This window comes from Solanum dulcamara, chromosome 9, assembly GCF_947179165.1.
Source record: "Solanum dulcamara chromosome 9, daSolDulc1.2, whole genome shotgun sequence".
In the NCBI taxonomy this organism is placed as follows: Eukaryota; Viridiplantae; Streptophyta; class Magnoliopsida; order Solanales; family Solanaceae; genus Solanum; species Solanum dulcamara.
In genome coordinates, this window is record NC_077245.1 from 36,969,413 (window position 1) to 36,992,949 (window position 23,537).

Here is a 23,537-nt window from a genome sequence, read left to right on the forward strand (position 1 = left end):
TAGTCTTTATTTCGTAAAATCTTACCCACACCAAAATGCAGGATTACATGGATGAAACCAGCAGACTATACAGTCATTTTTAACCATGTTCCAGCCCTGCAACACTACAAAAAATTCCAAACACAACACCACAAAAACAACGACTCTAGCCAAACTTTAACCTGTTAGAATAGCATCAAATCAGCCCCTACATGACCTACAATGTTCTTTGGTCGTAACACATATATTTTCATATTTCCAATACATATTTATACCTTCATAACATGTCCAAACCCTTACCCAAAACGTGGGACAAGAGAACCAAGCCATACCTAGCCAAAAATCAACTTTGGAAGCTCCTTCACATGCTAAAAGTTTGCGTGCTGTTCGCGTCACTTGTTTGTTGACCCAAATAGTTAATTTACATTATTAATACCTTACTTTCATCGTAGTACACCATAGATAATTAATTAATGGAATGAAATCGGAAAGCGTACCTCAAATTGGCCAAAGCCATGGCTGTCGTAGCTTTCTCCCTCTCTACGTTTTTCTTTTCTTTTTCCAAGTTGAAAGATGAAGTCTAAATGAAAGAATAGTAATATTTACATGTATTTATACACTTCCTTAGAGTGTGACATGTGGAATCCCCCTAGGGGTGAGATGTGGCAGTCCCTAGGGCGCCATCTAATCCATGCGGCCGCTCACATGCTGCCATGTGGAGGTGGGGTCCACCACAAGCAGGTGAGTCACCTACTTAGTTAAAGTAGGTGCATCACCTACTTATTTCATCTAGGCGTGTCATCTCCTTATTTTCCTTCTGTTGGTTCGTAATCTCGTCTCACTTCAAGAGCCTATGTATTTCTTGCTACTTAAGCTCGATGTGTACTCAAGTAGCTTAGTTCTGTAAGACATCCTAGTCGGTAGCTTACGCAAGAAAGTCAAGTTCCACGACTTGTTATTTGGCCTCCAAATCCTTTTAAATTTTTATAACTCTATCTCTAACCTTCCCTATCATGGGGCATCATATTGTCCCTTTCTTAGAGTTATTTGGTAACGTTATAGATAATATGGATCACATGATAGCTTTAGAGAAGCTAGATAGGTGTTCCCATGTACCAAAACTGTGGGGCATAACATCAACCCCCCCCCCCCCTTTAGAACATTCATCCTCGAATGTTAATTAATCTCATAAGGTCTTACAAGGACTTTGAGAGTTCTCTATAATAGTTGTCATCCATAGGGCTCTTATTTATCAACCCAATCAACTTAGGAGTTTAGGTCACCTGTAGACGTCGGGAATATGGACAACTATTCCTTTTCCATCTCTTCTTTGGCTTCCTAGATCTTTTTTTCTGTTTTTTTATCTTGTCATAAGACTTTGATGAAAGCCACATCCTTAGTTTGCAACCTTCTAATTTGCCGACCTAGGGTGGCGATAGGTTTCTCCTTGTAGGATTACTCCTCTGTTACGTGGACCTCGTCCATGGGAAATACTCTGGATGGGTCATTTATTTATTTATTGAGCATTGACCCATGAAAAATTAGATGTATTGCTCCCAAATTGAATGGTAGGTCCAACTTATAGGTAGCTTTACCTATCCTACAACTAATTTGATGAGGGCCAATGTATCTTGGGATAAATTTCCCTTTCTGGCCGCATCTCACTATTCTTTTCATTGGTGAGGCTTTTAAGAACTCCCAATCTCTAACTTAAAACCCTACGGGTTGATGTCAATTATCTATGTATGAATTTTGTCGACTCTGGGCTGTTAATAGTTTTTCCCCTAATAAACTTCACTTTATCAATAACTTGCTGGATCACATCTAGGCCTATATATTTCCAAGTCGGGGTTCATATCTCCTGTAATAGGTTATCAGGATTTTGATGCTCGATCTTGTTTAAGCTATTTCACAATTTTTCTTATGCCAACTTATAATACTCTAGGTATATTCCAATGTGCCTTTACTCAGATTTCCTTTCTAGTTCTCTTACCCCGCGTCATATTAAAATCCTTACACGAGCATGTGTAGGTACTTAGTCAGTTCTAAAGATGCCTTAGCATTTCCATATTAGTATTTATACAGACCCTACATTGTCTCTTACCCCCTTCGATTGATGTCAGGGCTCACTATGGCTTTTGCCTTCAATACTAATCATATCTCAATAGTTTTACCTCAAGCTATCTCATAGTTTTCTTTGATGTACCCAAAATATTGCAATCATATTATTGTTATTGAGTTCTTATTATTTTTATCAAGTAACCACTTAATCTCACACTTAACATACCAGCATTCGTAGGTTGCAGACCTATTCTTGTACAATTTGTAGCAACTGCATTCCATTCTAATCATAGCCATTCTTCCTCTTAGCTTACTCTACTTTACACATTTCATTATACTGACACGCACTCATAGTCTAGTTTTTCATAGTTACTTCCGCTTCTCTTACTTACCCTTAAGTTTTCTCCTATTCCACTATAGAAGAGATTTTTCATCCTCTTTTTTTTGTTACTTATACATCATAATATCTGTAGCCAGTAACTTTGTTACCCACATCTTAACCTTTAGTCCAGTATATCCTGGCTATCCCTTGCAATGTCTTTAAGTTCTCATTATGATTCTTTTGTCATATTCATCCCCTTTGTATGTACCCATTCTATGATGTCATAATGTTCAAAGTCTTTACTAATAGTTCTCCGCATGATCTAAGATATCATGACTCCTATCTGCCCGTTGCTGGCTTTTAGATCTTGCTAACTCATTCTAGCATGGGATCTCACTTGAAGTTTAAGTGTTCACGTTAACACATTGTAATATCAGCTGGTTTCATCTCATACTTGTATGTCTCATTTCCACTTCCCCCCTTTAGGGTGTATTCATGTCATTGTTTGTTTATTTTCAACTTTCCAAATACATATGAGTCTTTTCTCACATATTTGGCATACTGCACCATATCTATGTCTTCCTTTATATCCCCTGTACTTTAGGTTACCCATGCACGCAACCTTAACACAATCATAAGGTGCTTATAATTCTTGAAATATAATACACAATCTAGTCTAATTGTTGGTACTCGAGTCATGTATTAATTTATTCAAACCCACATTCCACTCATCACAATCAGTAATTAGCCAGTGCTTTTAATTATTTCAAATTCTCCATTTGGGAGCACTTATACTCTGAAGATACATGTCTCAAGCTTTGTTATAATATTATCTTAATCCCAAGGGGTACTACTTATTCTTCTAATAACTTCGCAATGCAGCGGTTGGTTTGCAAATCTACTTTCCCTATCATCGAAGGATCTCATTATTCTCCAAGGTGGAATCACATATACACAATACTTCTTTATTCCTCATAAGCTTTCACCCTTGTCGTGTACCCGATGCTTACTTTCTCAACATTATGTCAAATTCACTATAATAGCGGTCTTATCTTCTTACCTTTTCATTGTACTACACCTTCAGTTCGTGGCTATCTATTCCTCCCCTTTTTTGTTTCGGTACTCATACTTAATTAATTATGTCCATCTTAAGTGCTCCCTTTAGTAGTCTTTTCATTCCTCTTGTCTATGTACTATTGTTTTTTGTTCATAAGGAATTCCACGTTACTCCTATATCCTTCGAAAAATATTAGTTTTACATAAACTCCCTTTCTCATTTTCAAAACATCTTCTGTTCACCCCTATCTATTCTTAGCATGCCAGTTATTTATGGCATTCATCCTGTCCTGTTGCTTGTCTTCACTTTCGCTACCACTTGACCTTTTATTCTAAACTCTTCCTATAAATTTGTGCAAGTCCTTCTTATTCGTTCGCTATTTGCCCTTCTATTCTCCATAAACCACATTGTATCCTTCAATTACTTCTTTAGTTGGCTTTCCTTATTCTCATAATGATCTTCGTTATATTCACATGGTATCCTGTTCGCATTCAATCCCATAGAATAATACTTCTTTTACTATAACTTGTCTAAACTTAGCCCTGTGTATCACTTCAGTCGGTGCCTTACTATCTTAACCTATCAAGATCTACCAGTCTTCTCCATATTCTTTTTCCATACAAATATTGACCTCATCGTTACTATTGTCATCACTTTAGCAACTACCTTATTTCTCGAGGTCAGCCCTAGTCGTAATTTGGTCAAATCTCATTCTTCTTATGGGAAAGGCATATTACAACCCTATATCTTATTCTACTTTTATTTCTAGGAAAATTTTGGCAGTGTTTCCTCTATATTTCTTACTATCTCAAACCTGCACGCAGAAAATGCCAAAAATACCTCACAGGGCTAACATATATATTTATATCATATCATATCGCAGCCACATAGGACGCCCATAATTAATAGTATGGAAATAGACTTACCTCGTATGTCCACTCGAACTACACCTATTGCACTTTCCTTTCAATTTCAACTTTACATGTCAATCATATTTCCACACCTTACCTGGCATATCTCCTTCGTGCCTTTGCTCACCTGCATGCTCTATAACTTCCAATATCATCAGTTACTTTTTTCTATCGATGTTGTCCTTCTACTGAAATCACAAGTTAGTATAAGGAATTTCATTCCCTATAACCCGGCTCTATCACACGATCTTAGATCTAAAAGAAAGGTAACATCCTAAATGTCCTGTAGCCTCCTATTTATAGATGTGGTGCACAACACACTGATAAACAAGACTCTACTAGACACGGTCTGTAAACACTCTAAGGACGAACTGCTCTAATACCACTTCTGTCATGACCCAACCCTGTAGGCCGCGACTGGGGTCCGACCTGGACCCCCATATATGCATCTATCAGCCATAGTCAAGTTGAACTGTGTGTGATGTGATACTATACACAAAAACCCCAATGGGTCAAAACTTTTTCAAGTACATGTAGCCCCTTTCATTCGTACCATATCATGAAAAGGTACGTAAGCCGACAAGGCTATTGTAACATAAAAATATTTACAATGCGACATACAGGCATATCTAAAATAAACTTATAAACAACCCACATGCACATATCTACAAACCACTAAGAATTATGAACGGTAATATATGGCGGGACAAGGCCCCTTCCATACCCCTAAATAAACAAATCCCAATAGCAAATTACCACCACGAAGAGCTAGGCTGTAGAATAGTAGATCCCTTCCAACATAGCTTAGTGGAAATCCTAAGTTGGAGGATCTTTGTAATGAACATCTATACCTGCGGGCATGCAATGCAGCCCCCTAGAGAATGGGGTGTCATGATCCAACCCCGTAGGCCACGACTGGGGTTCGACTTAGACCCCCGTATACCTACCTATCATTTGTAGTCAAATCGAACCATGAACAAGGTGACACTACTCACACAAAACCCCAATAAGTTAAAACTTTTTTGTGTACGTATGGCCTCCTTCACTCATCTCATAACACATAAGGGCATGCAAGCCGACAAGGCTGCTATAACAAAAATGACATTCATAACATGCCATATAGGCATAATCGAAATGAACTCACAAACAACCCACATCCATATGTCTACAGACCTCTAGGAATAGTAACAACAACTTATGGCAGGACAGGGCTCCTGTCGTACTCCTGAATGTACAAATATATACATTAAGTGACCAGTATAAAAAATTAGGCTCCAGAATAGTGAAGCACTTCCGACATAGCTGAGAGGAACTCTTAAGCTGACGGATCTCCAAAATGAACATCTGTACCTGCGGGTATAAAACGCAGCCCCCCGAGAAAAAGGGGGTCAGTACGATATATATATTGAGTATGTAAAGCATAACACATCGTAACTGAGACCATAACTGAAATAGGGATGCAGGAGACAAGTATAACAATTAACAAATTACTGTACCTGTACTTTAGGACACGTAATCCTATACATCATCATATACTATGCCTGGCCCTCCAGTGAACTCAGTGTCATAATCATCTCTTCATATTCACATATCATCGTATCATCATGCATTTCATTTCATCATATCATCGTATACGGTATTATATCATCGTACATGGTATAATCTTATCGTGTATGTCATCATATTACACCCGGTTCACTACGGGGCTCAGGGTCACAATGTATCACTTTAATATCATATGCATGCCTACATAAAGTATCCGACCCTTTAGTGAGGGACTCAGTGAATGGAGTGGTGTACTTCTATAGTGTACCATCATAATATACATACTGTAACCGGCCCTCTAAGGAGGGACTCGGTGTTCCTTCCTTATTTCGCCATATATACTATCATATTACAGCCGGCCTGAGACTTGATGAATAATCGTATCGTCATAACATATAACATATATCAGACCTCACATATGGCATCGTCTCCTCGTGCGTGGAACTATACACATCCGGCCCAAGACGCGGTGAAAGAAGTAGTAAAGCTGCGCCTGACATAATATCTGGCCTATCATGGGATGTGAAGAAAGAAGGGTTACAATATGCATGAGTAGAGTAATGAGAAACTATATGCAACTAAGTCACCCTCTGAGACTCAATGAAACACTCAAGTTAACCATCACCTGAAGACCAGGAAGGTACTTATCCGAAGTGCCCTTTAGATGTCATTAGGGGTTACATCAATTGGGGCCTCAGGAATCACAGACATGCATCAAGACAATGCCACATACTTATGCAATAAAAAACATGGTTTATGCAATCAGAGATACGATTATGCAATCAGAGACACAATTATGCAATCAGAGACATTGATCGTTTCAGAGACTTTGACAAAAGAAACTTGTATCTCCACTTACTATTTACTATATAGGAGGCTCGAGAATAATAGTCTAACTACTTTCACACTTTTAATGGTCAGAAGTGACTACGAGTCACGAGTTATACTCAGAGCTCATAATTGGAACTTCCTCTGAACCTATATCATATATCATTTCACTTAAATTAATCCATTCCAAAGTAAATAAGAGATAGGCTTTATATGTACTAGTTTTCATCACATGGAAGACTTAAAGGCAATGACTCAGCTATTGTAGGAGTTCTAATATCAAGAAGTAAACGAGAGTCCCGACTCATACTCAGGACTTTGCGAATGGATTTAATCCCAAATATCATATACATATCATTCATAACTTACATCTAAGACATGCCAAAAGAAAAAAAGAATAGTTCTACATACTTATTCCAAAAACACGCCAAAAGAAAGCTTCACATACCTTGTCTGAATTATTCCTTATCCTGCTTGCCTCGCCGTCGTTTAAACCTATTCAACATGAAATTAATATGAATATCAACCCTTCTTAACTTTCCATCATCTTATATTACACCTTAGTATTAACAGAATCTATTTCCTTAGTCGTTTCCCCGACTAGTTCTATTATTCGCTAAGGCGTCGACGAAAATTAGGCAGCACCTCCCCTATAATGTGCCCTATCCAAATTTCCAATTAGGAACCTAATACCTACATCCAACCAAAAACAACAACCTTCAGCAATTCAAACCAACAATATACAATATAAACTCCAAACGACTTATTCAAAAATACGATTTCACAATAGGGCGTCTAGCCTTTATTTTGTAACTCCTTTAATTATATGCCATGAGGGGTCATGTGGCTTCAAACAGAAGCACCCTAAACCAAATTAGAACATATTTAGGCCCTGCAATAACACATCACACCCCTGCAGCAGCAACTCACAAGAACAATGCCTCATTTCGACGACAATTCACTTCTAGCGACTCCAATTTAGTTTATTCCGAACGCCGAACTTTTCAAACCTTTCCCCCAACTTCCAGAAGCACCTAAGGTGTGTAATACACCCTAATGTAACATCATCAACTTCAAATTAGATGGTAAGAAATTACCTTACCCGAAATTGGCCAAAACTAGCTAAAACTTGCTTCGAAAATCTTTTGCCGTGCTGAAATGGAGGTGACTATTTTTGACACTTCTTCACTGCCCCAAATTATGATTTTTAAGCTATTAAACATAGTTATATAACCATGGTATACCATAAATAATTAATTCACGGAACGAAAGTCGGAGACTCACCTCCAAAGGCCAAACCCGTAGCTCCCTCCTCTTGTTCCTAGAATTATTCCTTTAAATTTTCTCTTGTTTATTCCAAGCGTAAAGCTGAATTTATGGTTCTGTAGACATCATAAGATACATATGTACATCTTCATGTGGTCGAGGAACACTGTAGATAATTAATTCACGAGGAAAAAATGAAGGACTTACCCTTTTTCTTCCTTAGTTGCCGTAGGTCTCCTTTTCCTCTCTAAGAGTTTCTCTAAGCTCTTGGATGATTCTTTTGGATAATGAACAAGTTAATAGTCATAATACAAACATGTATATGTTGGCTTAGGAGGTGACACGTGTCATCCCCATAGGGTGACACGTGTCCAGCCCTTATTGGGCCACATATCCATGCTTTCAAGGAGGGGCTGCCACGTGGTAGTGGGGCCCACCTCCCCCAAGCAGGTGGGTCACCTGCTTGCTTAGGTGCTTCCATGTGTCACCCTTCCATTGGATGCTCCGCGTAATTTTTTTTTTCTTCTTCGTGGGTTCATAATCTCGTCTCACTTTAAGAGCCTATGTAATACACACTACGTAAGCTTGATATATCCTTAAGAAACTTAAGTGTATAAGACTCTTAACTTAGTGGCTTACATAGGTAAATCGAGTCCTACGACTCATTTCTTAGCCTCCAACTCTTTCCGAATTCTTATGACTCTATTTCCAACCTTCCTTCTCGCGAGGTATCACAATCTTCTTTCCTTAGAGTTTTTTGGTGTGTGTAGATAGTAAGGGTCCCATGGCTACTTTCAAGATGATTAGGGACATGTGTCAAGGTTCAAAAATGCGGGGTATAACATGGGGGGTAAATACGATATATGTTCTCAGTATGTAAAGAATAAGATAACAATTGAAACAGGGATGCAGGAAACAAATATAACTTTTCACAACTCACTATACCTTCATCTTAGGACATGTAGTCATATACATTTTCATAAACTGTAACCGGCCCTCTAGTGAACTCGGTGTCATAATTGTTTCATCATCTTACCATGTCATCATATCATCATATATATTACTTTATCATATTATCGTATACGACATCATTTCATCATATACAGTATAATCTTATCGTATATGTCATCATATTACCTCCGGTTCATTATGGGTCTCGGAGTTACAAATATCTCACTATATTTTCATATGCATGCCTACATAAGGTATCCGGACCTTTAAGGAGGGACTCGGTGAAGGGAGTGAGGTACATCTATAGCCTACCAGCATCATATGTATATGTACCCGACATTCTAGTAAGGGACTCAGTATTCTTTCCTTATTTCGCCACACATACCATCACACGCGTACCATCATATTACAACACATACCATCATATTATAGCCGTCCCGGGACAAGGTGAATAATCGTATCATCATAACATATAACATACCTCATGTACGGAATCGTCTCCTCACACGTGGAATTATACATATCTGGCCCGGGACGCGGTGAAAGAAGTAGTAAAGTTGCGCCCGATATGATATCAAAATAGCGTTTTGTCTTTATTTTGTAAATTTTACCCACACCAAAATGGAGAATTACATGGATGCAACCAGAAGCCTATACAGTCATTTTAAACCATGTTCCATCCCTCCAACACTACAAAACAATTCCCAACACAACACCACAATAACAACTATTCTAGCAAAACTTTAACCCGTTAGAATAGCGTCAAATCAGCCCCTACATGACCTGCAACGTTCTTTGGTTGTAACATGTATATTTTCATGTTTCCAATACATATTTATACCTTAATAACATGTCCAAACCCTTACCCAAAATGTGGGAGAAGAGAACCAAGCCATACCTTGCCAAAAATCAACTATGGAAGCTCCTTAACATGCTGAAAGTTTGCGAGTTGTTCGCATCACTTCTTTTATGCCCCAAATAGTTAATTTACATTATTAATACCTTCCTTTCATCTTAGTACACCATCAATAATTAATTCACAGAATGAAATCGGAAAGCATACCTCAAATTGGCCAAAGCCATGGCTACTATAGCTCTCTCCCTCTCTACGTTTTTCTTTTCTTTTTCCAAGTTGAAAGATGAAGTCTAAATAAAATGAAAGTCTAGTCATATTTACATTTATTTATACACTCCCTTAGAGTGTGACACATGGAAGCCCCTAGGGGTGACACATGGCAGCCCCTTAGGGCGCCACCTCATCCATGCGGCCACTCATATGCAGCCACATGGCGGTGGGGTCCACCCCAAGTAAGTGAGTCACCTACTTTGTCCAAGTAGGTGCATCACCTACTAATTAGATGCATCACCTACTTATTTTACATAGGTGCGTCATCTCCTTATTTCCCTTCCGTGGGTTAAGAATCTCGTCTCACTTCAAGAGCCTATGTATTTCTTGCTATTTAAGCTCGACGTGTACTCAAGTAGCTTAGTTCCGTAAAACGTCCTAGTCGGTAGCTTATGTAAGCAAGTCGAGTTCCACGACTTGTTATTTGTCCTTCAACTCCTTCCGAATTCTTATAACTCTATTTCCAACCTTCCCTATTATGGGAAATCACATCCTTCCTTCCTTAGAGTTATTTGGTAACGTTATAGATAATGTGGATCACATGATAGCTTTAGAGAAGCTAGATAGGTGTTCCCATGAACCAAAAGTGTGGGGCATAACAATGGTTAAACTAATGATTATTGGTCTATTTTGATGTAAAAGTATTTCATATGTATAGATTGATGGTTTGCAATTATTTTTTCTACTTAGATCTTTAAAGGTTCTTGAAATTTATGGTGGGTTGTTTAAAGCATGATTTTTAATTGATCGATTTCAAAGTATTTATGCATAATCTCATTTATATACATGTTGGAAAGTTGAAGTGATTTAAACCCACCTAGTTTACTATGTTTTCATGGAAGTTTTACTTGAAAACTTTGACTCCAAGTGAATATTTGTGAAAGTAATGTCTATGATCAAAAGGGAATCTTATGAAATAAAAGAATGATGAAATGCTATAAATGATGAATTCTTTATGCAATAAGGACAATTCTTGCATATAAAAGTTTTAATGAGCTAATCCACCGAATGTGATATTTTGAATTCTCAAGCTATATGGTATTACTATTTTGAAGTATTAAACTATTCTGTCGGATTGACTTAGCATCAAATGAGGTATTGAGGTTGGAAATGGTAAGAAAATCCTAGTAGCAACCCTTTTTGTCATTACTTATGTGCTGACATACGAGCCCTTATAGGCTTTTTAGGCTAATGGATCCATGAAAGCCCTTAAAGTTAAAGTTAAAGAATAAATGTAAAGTTGACAGAGTTCTACCCTAAGAAAGTAGAATCCCCAGCCAATGCACGAGGTTATGTTAGATTCCATGTAATAGATCACATGGTCTTAATGTCTATTATAATCATCTTCCTACATATGTATGATTTAAATGATATCAACTTGATTTCTCATGAATGCACTAATTTATGTAATTTACCTTGTAATTGTCCTAAATGTTTTACTTTTTATTGCATGCCTACATACTTAGTACATTCATACTAATAACACATACTCTTTTGTCTACATGATACCACCATGTAAGGACCGATGCTCCTCTTCATTCTCCTCTACGTGGCTAATTGAGATTTCGTTTGAAGGCTATTTTATTTGAGTTCACATGTTCCGGGTACAATAATCCTTTATCTTTCTAGGTTATGATATGTTGAGACCTTTAGAAGTTACTATGGTATTTAAATATATTTTGATTGATGGTGAGCTAGGGTCTTGTCTTAGCCCCCGCTAAATCTAAAAATTAGAGGTTTTGTTGGACATATGTAAGTTGAAGATTTACTATTATGCTTTTCGCTTGTTTAGTTATTGTCATTACCTAAGAAAGGCTAAAAGAAGGCTAAGAGGCTTGTTTGAGGTACTTTTGGGTTCTTCATTCGCCGTGTCAAATCTAGGCCCTAGGCTTGGATCGTGATAGAGCAAAGATTGGAGAGAAGAAAAAGGGCTAGGGTTCAAGCGTTCAACTTTCATTCTTTGAGTTTAATTGTTCTTTAATTTTTAGGTATGTAAGGCTCTCATAACATTGTATTCAGTTCATCCATGTGCCCTACATATTTATTGAGTCGAGTTGAGTTTGAGTTTTGAGTTTCCATTAATTGAGTTCTTGAGTTATTTATAAATTCTATTGAGTTCTTCCGTATAGTTACATAAGTATTAATGATGTCTATGAGTTGAGTACTTGTGGTATACATTCATATTTAATTCACATGAACCCTAATTGAGATTCATTTTTATTTTATTTATTGATGGAGTTTTTAAATCATGATTTGTGAATGTTTTTGAATGAGAATGAGTTGAGTCTGAAAGGTCCTTAAACTTCTATTATTTTGAACATGGGTGTTTTAAGGGTAAATGATTGTTTCAGATACAGTTTTGAGGAGATACAAATGAGTTTGAAATCACGTTTTAAATGAAAGAATTGATGATAGATGTGATTTAGTTTGATGAGAGTCCAATAAGACTAGTTGAGATGATTTGAATAAATTGATCTGGTTGAGCATATCACATTGAGTCATTTGGGAGTAGTATTGAGCACCAATTTGGATAAGAGTAAATAAGAACACAAACCCCATAAACTATGTAGTCAGCATATGCTAGTGGCTATGCCTCTCTAGTCCTAAAAAGAGGACTTTGATTTATTGTGGATCCAATGAGATTGATCGTTCCTTAACTATTGGAAGACTATGATAATGGCAGTGCGAAGCATTGTATCATCACTAGCTCATAAGTTATGATTGTCGGTTCGAGAAACTCTCTAAAATAGAATGGTATTATTTGGTTTAGTTACACATCATTGAATATATTTTCAAAGCATTGTTTAATTTTAAACTTCCATGCTTATTGGGTTGAGTCGATCTCAGAGTTGAGAACCTTGAGTTAAGTTTCATGATGTTGAGTATTGTTGATCGTGTTTCCTTTCAACATTTACATGTCGTACATTTGATGAACTGATGTCATTCAGTGTTGCATCATTTTATCATGCAGATACAGCTGGTAGAGATGCCCAACAGGCACTTTGGTGAGACCTCTTTGCATTCAGAGGGATCTTTTCATTCTAGTTTATTTTCTTTATTTGAGTATTTCTTTTGAGGTAGCCATAAACCAGTCCTCGTACCTTCTTATAATGAGTATAGAGGCTTTATAAATAGTGCTAGAGTAAGGTTGATGTTCCCATTTTGAACTTATTTAGAAAAACTATTCTAATGATATTAAGTTGATTTGGTCTGTTTATTTAAAACTATTCCTTTAATGAGTCATTGATTTGTTAGCCCACTTGAGTGTCTTCTTTGATTTATTTAAGTCTTCTGCTGAGTAATTAATTGAATGATCAAACCTAGTGATTCTCTTGGGGCCAATAATGGTTTCCTAGTGCCAACTAAGCCTAGGGTAACCTCTAGGGGCATGACATACTTGGTATCAAAGCACAGAGTTCAAGAGTCCTAGGGTGTCTATAAAGTCATGTCTAGTAAAGTCTTACTTATGTGTGTGTCGTACAACACATTTATAATCAGTCTACAGTATATTAGGAGTTGTTTCACTTCGTCATGTTCTGAGTTCGTGCGATAGCATTTAACTCTATAAAAGTTCCTTCCTAATTTGTGTGTGTACGTATTTATAGATAATGCCTCCAAAATGTACTGCCATTCAAAGGAATATTGCTAGCACCGAGGTTCCATAATTTGTGATGCCCTCACAGTCAGGGATAAGAACTAGGGGCTGACCTGTACGGTCTACTAAGGTGCCCCAAATGCCTACTACTTAGCCTGCTACTACTTCTAAATCCATATTTTGGGGAGCAATTTCCATGCTTACTTGATTAGTGGCTTCCCAATCTGGACATCAGAGTTCTCCAGCCCCCAACTATAGCTCTCAATATCCATCATCTTATGTGAGGATTAGGGATTTCTTGAGGATGAACCCGCTAGTATTCAAGGATTTAAGGTTTAGGAGGACCCCCAAAGCTTCATTAAAGATATTTAGAAGATCCTGAAGGCTATGCATGCCACTAAGGTTGAGGGAGCTGAGCTTGTCTCTTATCAACTCAAGGATGTGGCAAATGTTTGGTACAACCAACCGGTTGATAGTAGTGGGGAAGATGGTGAGCCTGCTGTTTGGGATGAGTTTGAGTGTGCATTCCTTAATCACTTCTTTCCTAGAGAATTAAGGGAAGGTAAAGTTGAAGAGTTTGTAAATCTAAAGCAAGGGGGGATGACAGTGAAGGAGTATGGTCTTAAGTTTATTTAGCTATCCAGATATGCTCTAGAGATGGTTCCAGATGTGATAGCTAAAATAAGAAAGCTTATTTCTAGTTTGAGTAGGCAGGTGAAGAAGGAGTGCAAGGCGTCACTTCTGATCTCTGACATGGACCTTTCCATACTTATGGTATATGCTTAACAGGTAGAAGAAGATAAGAAGAAAGACAGAGAGGATAATTTGAGAAAAAAGGATAAGTCAACAGGACATAAGCCTAAATAGCAAGAGTAAGGTAAGGATAACAGATCCTACTTCCAGAGGAAATCTTTGGGCTATCCTCCACCATCAGCGAGTGCACCTGTTTCTAATAACAAGTATGATTAGAAGTCACAGAGTCACTAGAGTTTTAGAGCTTAGGGTTCTCAGTTCCAAGGAAGTGTGGCTTAAGGTTTGAAAAGGAAGCCTCCTTATGGAAAGTGAGGTAAACTGTATTTGGGAGAGTGTAGAGAGGGTGCCAATGGTTGCTATAAATATAGTAAGATGGGTCATTTTCATAAAGAGTGTCTGATATGGGGCAACAGAGCCTAATCTTCTTCTGTGGCATCACCAAGTTGAGGTAATCAGAGAGGTACTGCTTCAGGTACAGTCGGAGGTTCAAATCGTCTATATGCTATGGCTAGTCACTAGGATCAGGAGAACTTGCTAGATGTTGGCACTAGTATGCTTCAAGTCTTTTTTTTGATGTTTATGATTTGCTTGATTCGGATTTCACTTTGTCTTTTGTAACTCCATATATGGCTAATAAGTTTGAGATTCTTCCTGTGTGTCTTCTTGATCCTTTCAGAGTTTCAACTCCTATCAGTGAGCATATTTTAGTTGAGAGGATCTATAGAGATTGTACTGTATCTATCTATCACAAAGATACCATGACTGACTTAGTTGATTAAGACATGGTTGATTTTGATATTATTCTTGGCATGGACTGATTTTATGTTTGTTATGCCTCAGTTGATTGTAGAACTCAAATTGACAAGTTTTAATTTCTGAATGAACCTTTCCTAAGTGGAAGGTTAGTCTAGCAGTGCCTAAGGGTAAATTTATTTCATACCTTAGGGCCAGAAAGTTAATCTTCAAGAGGTGTATCTACCACATAATTTGAGTTAGAGATGATAGTGTGGAGACTCCATTCCTTGATTTAGTCCCTATTGCCTATGCATTTCCTATAGTCTTACCTAATGATCTGCCCAGAGTCCCTCCGAATAGGAAGATCGACTTTGGGATTGATACTCTTCCTGATACGCAGCCTATCTCTATTCCTCCATATAGAGTGGCTCCTACTAAGTTGAAATAGTTGAAAGAGCAGTTGAAAGATCTCTTAGATAAAGGATTCATTAGGCAGAGTATCTCACCTTGGGGCACTCCTATCCTATTTGTGCGGAATAAAGATGGTTCCTGTCACACCCCAAGCTATACCCTAGGAGTGACATGGCGATCGAGAACCCAAAGGATTACAACCAAGCCTCTTATCATACATTGCATTCATAAGGTGAAATAAACATAATGAACTAAGCATAATATCAACTCATAACACTGAATGACTAAGAATACGAGGGACTTAAAATATATGTCCAAAGAGGACTACATCAACTTCTATGTCTAAACATGCCTCTATAACTAGACGGGGGCTTAGGAAAAGCTCCTAGCTCACCCTAACATATGCATCGATGAATGAGGACTCACCAAACAACTTTAGAATCAGCAAGCTCTAGCCATGAATAGGATGCATAGCATGATAGTCTGTCCCTACATTATGATACAATGTAGACAAAATATGTGTTAGTACATAGAAGGTACTAAGTATGTGAGATAAGCATGAACAAGAAATAAAGCATAAAAATATGGCATAGGATGCATGGCCAATATAATGATAACATAGATAAGACTTAAAAGAATTTGAAATCATGGTGAAAGCATATGGTCAATGCATTACCAAACTTCATACTAAAACTTACATCATTCATATTACTTATGTAGGATAAGACCTTTAACCGACATCTAAGACCATAGAGCTATAATATGGAATACAATATAACTCCCACATTGAAAAGATAGAGGCTACTTATCAAGGTAGACTCCATGAGAACATCTTTAACCTCATGAGCTATATGTGGATCCATTAGCTAGGCCATAAAGGCAACCTACGGGGGCAATATAGTTTGGGACTTTAGGTAACTACTAGGATTTCCTTAGGTAACAGACCTTTGGTTACTGGACCGAACCCCACCTAAAATTCCTCTCGATGCTTAGTGAATATCTCAATGGAATTCATTAAAGCATCAATACATTGTCAATAACATCATCATGAAAATAGCCATAAGAATAGCTCATTAACTTAGTGATTCATAAGAATCCATAATTTTGGTGAGGATTGTCCTTATCACCCTTTAATCATGATTGTGTGAGAATGGTCCTTCTCATAGGATAATAACTTCTTAAATTATCATTGAAACATCTTTATACCTTTCATCAATCATTCATAAGTCTCAAGCTTCTTTCACAAAGTTTTCTTAGAAAATTATTGAACTTCATGATCATAATTCATTGAAATCATCATTGAAACTAGCTTTGTGCATGAGCACTTGTAAAACAACTTTAATTAATGCAATTAATATAGAATCATACTTGTAATAATCAGTGAAAATAAGTAAAATATAATTGAAACAATCCAATGCAATAACATCAATCTAAGGTTAGAATGTAATTGAAATTAAAGAGATATTTTGAGGAAAACCTTGGGACATCATGGGTGAACGGACCCCGTGAATGAAATCTCACATACCTTAGATGAACCTATATCTAAATTTAGAAGAAGAGACTTATGTTCTTAAAAACCTATCTTGAATTGTAGGAGAAGACCTTGAGAGAATTTCCTTGAATGCCTTACATAATGTTAGAGAATAAATAGGAATATGCGGAAATTTGAAGGGTTGAGGTATTTATAGGTCACGAACTTTCCCTTAAAAGTGTCTAGATTCATTGAAGATAAAGTAAGAAAGGATGAAAATACCCATCATTAAACTCCATTGGTAGACCCTATGACTGGGTTTATACGAGTCGTCATTGCTTCTATGGGTCATAGAAACAACTCGTCCTGTAGAGTCTGAGAATTCTGAGTCTCTGATTGTTATACCTCACACTTCTGAACTCGGAATGTCTCTTAAGTTTCGTAGAAGTTATCATATGAGTCAGAGAATCTACTACACCATCATACAACTCTAAGGAAAGAAGAATGCGATACTCCATGGGAGGGAAGGTTGGAAATAGGGCTAAGAGAGCCCGAAAGGAGTTGGAGACCAAGTAACGAGTTATAGGACTCAATTTACCTATATAAGTTACTAACTTCGAAGTTTGGCATACTGAATCCGTTTGAGTACATACCAAGCTTATGTAGTAAGGATTACATAGGTTCTTAAACTAAGACGACATTATGAACCTATGGGGTAGAGGAGAAGATGACACATGGCAGCATGGGAAGGTGCCATGTGGAAGCAGGTGACCCACCTGCTTGGGTTCAAGTAGGTGACTCACCTACTTGGGTGTGGCCCCACCAAGGACACATGACAGCCTAGGAGCCATAGCATGGATACGTGGCCCAATAGGGGATGGACACGTGTCACCCTATGGGGACGACACATGTCACCTCCTAATGAGGTGTATATATGTGTGTATGGATGAGTACTAAGTAATTTTCCAGCCAAATAATTGAACAAACAAAGAAAAGAAAACTTAGAGTCTAAGAGAGAGAACCTACGACAACAAGGAAAAAACAAGGGTAAGTTCCAATTTTCGTCCGCAAATTAATTATCTAAGGCATTCCTTAGTCACATGGATATATATATATGTATTTTATGATGACTACGGAGTCATTTCTTTAGCCCTACACTTAGAAACTTGAAGAGCAAATCCTAGAGAGCCAAAGAGAGAGGGCTAGGGGTTTGACGCCAAGAAAGGTAAGCCTCTAATTTTGTTCCATGAATTATTTATTTAAGGTATTCCACGGTGATATAATAGTGTTTGATAAAATAAAATTCCACTTTGTAGAAGTGAAGAAGTGACACAAATAGTCCGCACCATTTCAGCACATCAAGAAGTTTTCGAGGTGCAATTTTGGCGAGTTTTGGCCAATTTCGGGTAAGGTAAGGTTTCTTATTCAATTTGGACTTTATGGTGTTTTTATGGAGTGTGTTACACGCCCTATAGGTGTCTGGAAATGTGAAAATTTCATAGAAATGCTTGACGTTGAAGACAATCTAAAATGGAGTCATTATAGTTGAATTGTCGTCGAAGTAAGGTGTTGTGCTTATGGTGTACTGCTGAAGGCATGTGGTGGTGTGTTGCAGGTCTGGAATATGGTCTAAATAGGGAGGGGGTGCTTCTGGTTTCATAAACACGGCCCCTTGTGTCGTATAATTAAAGGTTTTACAAAATAGAGACTAGAAACCCTAATTTGGTATCGTAATTTTCAGCAAGTTGGTTGGAATTGGTATTGTGTAATGTTGCCATGTTTTGTGTGTATATGAGATGAACGTTATTGTTGTTGGTTGGATGAAGTACTTAGGGATGTAATTGGAAATTCGGATAGGGCATGTTATATGGGAGGTGCTGCCCAATTTCTGGTAATGCTTTAACTAATTAAAGAACAAGTCAAGGAGATGAACAAGGAAATAGGTTCTATGAATACTCATGTGCAACTTAAGATTCTGAAAATTCAAGGGTTGTTGATGTTCATATTTCTTCTGTGTTGAATAGGTTCAAAGAACGACGAGGTGAATATGATAAAGAGTAACTCGTAAGAGGTATGTAAAGCCTATTTATCTTTTCTTTTAGGCATGTCTTAGATTTAAGTGACAAATGATAAGTATATGAAGCCTGGGGTAATTCTATTCACGAGCTCTGAACATGATTCATGATTCATAATTCGTGTTCACTTCTGAATGTTAAGACTCTTAAAGTAGTTAAGCTCTCAAATCTCAAGTCTTCTATATGCTGAAAAGTAGTGTATATAAAGCTTATTCCTTCTCTTGGCATGTCTTAGTCTTAAGTATGATGTAGATATGAAATGTGGGGGTAATTCCATTCATAGAACCCCGAGTATGGTTTGTCAATCTTATTCACTTCTCGATATTAGAACTCCTACGATAGTTGAGTTATGGACTTGTAAGTCTTCTACATAACGAAAAGTAGTATACCTGAAGCCTATTCCTTTCTTCTCTTGAAACAGTTAAGGTGTAAAGCAATATATGATATGAGTTAGAGGTGATTCCATTATTGGTGTTGGGTATAACTCATGACTTGTACTCACTTCTTGAGGTTAGGCTTCTTAAAGTAGTTAAACTCCTACTCCTTGAGCCTTCCATATGCTGAATAATGATTGGAAGCATAAGCTCATATATCTAGAGACTCTTTGACACATCTTATGATGATATTCGGGAGACGTTTGTTATGCTACCAAGTTTTATGTGCACGTATATGCATTGTGTTATATAAAGATCGGGCTGAATGTACCTTGGCATATTCTGTTATATAAGGATTGGGTCGTACATTCCTCGACACTAACGTATTAGATGTATAGGGATCGGGCTATACGTTCCTTGACACTAACGTATTATATGTATAGGGATCGGGCCATATGTTCCTCAGCACTAACATGATATATATATATATATATGGATCAGGTTGTACGTTCTACAGTGCTAATAATATGCATATGCCTATCATGATAGATAATGTATTTATAACGCCGATTCCCCAAGCGAGCCGGATACGGTACGTGATAATGGTATATAGGGCTATATTTTGTGAGGTGCAGGTATAGTACCCAACTAAATGCTATACTTGATTTCCTGCATCTCTATTTCAGTTGTTATCTCAGTTATGTTATGCTTATATACTCAGTACATATGTCGTACTGACCCCCCTTTCTTTGGGGGATAAGCTTCATGCCCGCAGGTACAAAGCAGGTGTTGGGAGTCTGCCATCTTAGGATTCCACTCAGCTAGTTTGGAAGAAGCTCCATTGATTTGGAGCCGAGTTGTAGTACCAACCTCCTATGTATATATTTGTCTATTCAGGGGTACGGCGGGGACCCTGTCCCGCTATATGTTACTATTAATATTCTTAGAGGTCTGTAGACATTTGTGTGGGTTATACATGTAAGTTTTGTTCAGATATGTCTACATGATGTATTGGAAATATTAAGATACTATGGAAGCCTTGTCAGCTTACATGCCCTTTCATGATAAGATATAAATGAAAGAGGCTACATGTATGAAAATGCTATGACCCACTGGGGTTCTTATGTATAGTTCTTATATTGATCATTACATCTAATAGATAAGTATACGAGGGACCAGGTCGGACCCTAGTCGCGGCCTACAGGGATGGGTCATAACACTGATCTTTCTCTACGACTCATTTCTATGAATATTTACCTTGTATGCGGGTCATAGGACCCATTCATCTTGTTAACCCTGAGAACCTGCATAATTAAGCCTCTGAACCTCTCTTACGAATTCCTCTTATGAGTCATCAATGTGTCTATGGGTCATCGACTTGAATTATAGATCCTTTCTCATATTTAGCCAATATTCCTTTCTCAGTACCATCCCTATGAGTTGCTCCTACAAATCATCGAGTGCCTATGACTCCCAGGTCAAGTCATAGACTAGGGGATAGTCCAATTTTCTTGAAATTTCCCTTTGTTTCAACTTTTAAACTTTTGGGGTCTTACAGTTCTCTCATAATATGTATTAACTATCATTAGTTGAACAAGGTCACCATTAAGATAGGTATCCTCTTCCAGAATAGATGATTTGTTTTAACCAACTTTAGGATGCCACTTGTTTCTCAAAGATAGACCATGAATCAGGCTATCATCGATTTAAAGTGAGAGAATGTGACATCCAAAAGATGGCTTTCTGAACTTGATATGGTCACTTCGAGTTTCTTGTTATGTCCTTTGGTTTGACTAATACTCTTGTAGTATTTATGGATTTGATGAATCGGGTATTCAAATATTATTTGGACATGTTTGTGATTCTATTTATCGATGATATATTGGAGTACTCCTGAAATGAGGAGAAGCATGCCAACTATCTCAGAGTTTTTCTTCGAACTCTCAAAGATAGGGAGTTGTATGCTAAGTTTTTGAAGTGCAATTTTTGTCTTGCTTCTGTGGCATTCTTAGGACATGTGATATCTAGTGAAGGTATTCCACTTGATTCATAAAAGATTGCGGAAATAAAGAACTGGCCTAGACCCACAGCCTCGACTGATATAACGAGTTTCTGAGGTTTGGTTGGTTATTATAGAAGGTTTGCAGAGGGATTCTCATCTATATCATCACCATTGACTAAGCTAACATAGAAAAAGACTAATTTTCAATGGTCAGACACTTGTGAGAAAAATTTTTAAGATATGAAAACCCGATTGACTACTACTTCAATTTTGTCCCTACCCAAAGGATCAAATGGTTTTGTTACTTGTTTTGATACATCCAGAGTTGGATTGGGTTTTATGTTGATGTAGAGAGGTAAAGTCATAGCTTATGCTTCTATACAGCTTAAGATCAATGAAAGGAATTTCCTGTAACATTCTTCAAAATGCTCACAAGTTCCTTAAGAATGTCTTGGGAATAGGCCACTCAGTAATGCAGTATCCTTAATATTTTGGCAAATCCGAGTCCAGAATATCAATCAGGGATTCAAAACCTGTGAAAAAATGGTCTCGGTGAATTTTTAGGATCCATATATCGAAAGATAGATTTTTTAAAGAAACAACGCAAAACAGTAAGGTACGCAGCATCTCCGCGTCGCGGAATTGCTCCCATTCAGTGAAGTTTTTCCCTGAGTCAAAATATGACCAAAATCTCATTAGATCAAAATTACCCTATACCTCCGCGTCCCGGACCTGAGCGATGTTTTTTTTGTCTGAATTCATATTTTAAGTAAGGGCACTTTACACTGTTCTCTAATTATTAGTTTATGAACCTGGATGTTTTTAGGGTCTAATTTTACTCTATAAACCATCCTAAACCTCTAATTCTATTCATTCTTCTACAATTCATCAACTCAAATATTTTTCTCTTTACAAAAGATTCTCATGGACTCCATTGAAGATTTCAAAGAAATTTGCTCAAGCTCTTTATCAAAAACTATCAAATTCTTCTAAATTCGTGGATCTTCTCACTTGATGTATGTGGGTATTGATTCATGGATTCTTTCATCCATGAATCCCAATCAATTTCTCAAGTTTTCTATCAAATTAAAGTATGGTATTTTATGAGTTTAATGTTCTTTATTACAATTTCATGAATTATGATTCAAATTATGATTATGAGTCTAATTTGATATTAATTAATGGTTATTGCATTGAATCGGAGAATTTTTCCATGAATTCTCCTATATTGATCTCTAGGGTTCATAATATGAATTATGGGTATTTTTAATTATACTTCCAAATGATATTATCTTTATGAGTTATGTATGGGCTGATAGGAGGTATATGATCATGCATGTTTCTTAGTCAATTTCATGATTTTCAAGTCAATTAATCATGCATTCATGTTTTACCCTAATTTTGAAGTATGAATTATGGTTATGTATGGCATTATGATCATGAATCATAAGTATGTTTCAAATGATGATTTTCATACAAGATATGGAAAAGCTAACATAGGGACTAATGTGATGCCTTAAAGAATGATATAAACTACAACTATGTAGGTATGTTATGTGATGTGGAAGGAAAATACCCACGTTTGTCACGACTCGCCTAGGGCCTAGTCGTAACATGATGATTGATAACTCGAAGGACTCCAACCAAGCCTCTTGTACATATCATAAGCATACATAAGGTGAAATATAAAAGCAGAAACATCATAAGAGAGTCTAAACATGAATAGAAATATGAAAATGTCTTATGACAACATAGACTCAAACATATGTCCAACGAGATACCTCTAAACATAAGTATGGGCGGGGGCTAAGACATGTCCTTAGCTCACTCTCAACATACAATGCAAAGAAAAATATTTTGAAAAGGAAACAGTAAGTAACTTGAACTAGTCCCCAGTCAATGAGGGCTCACCACAACATCTTGGGATAAGAATGCCTACTAGTTATGTGGACGATAAGGATCTTCAACCTCAACCCCTACATTATGAGACAATGTAGGAAAAAAGTATGCATTAGTACGTTGGAATGTACTAAGTATGAGGGTGTGACATACAATGTAAATCATGGAATGCAAAG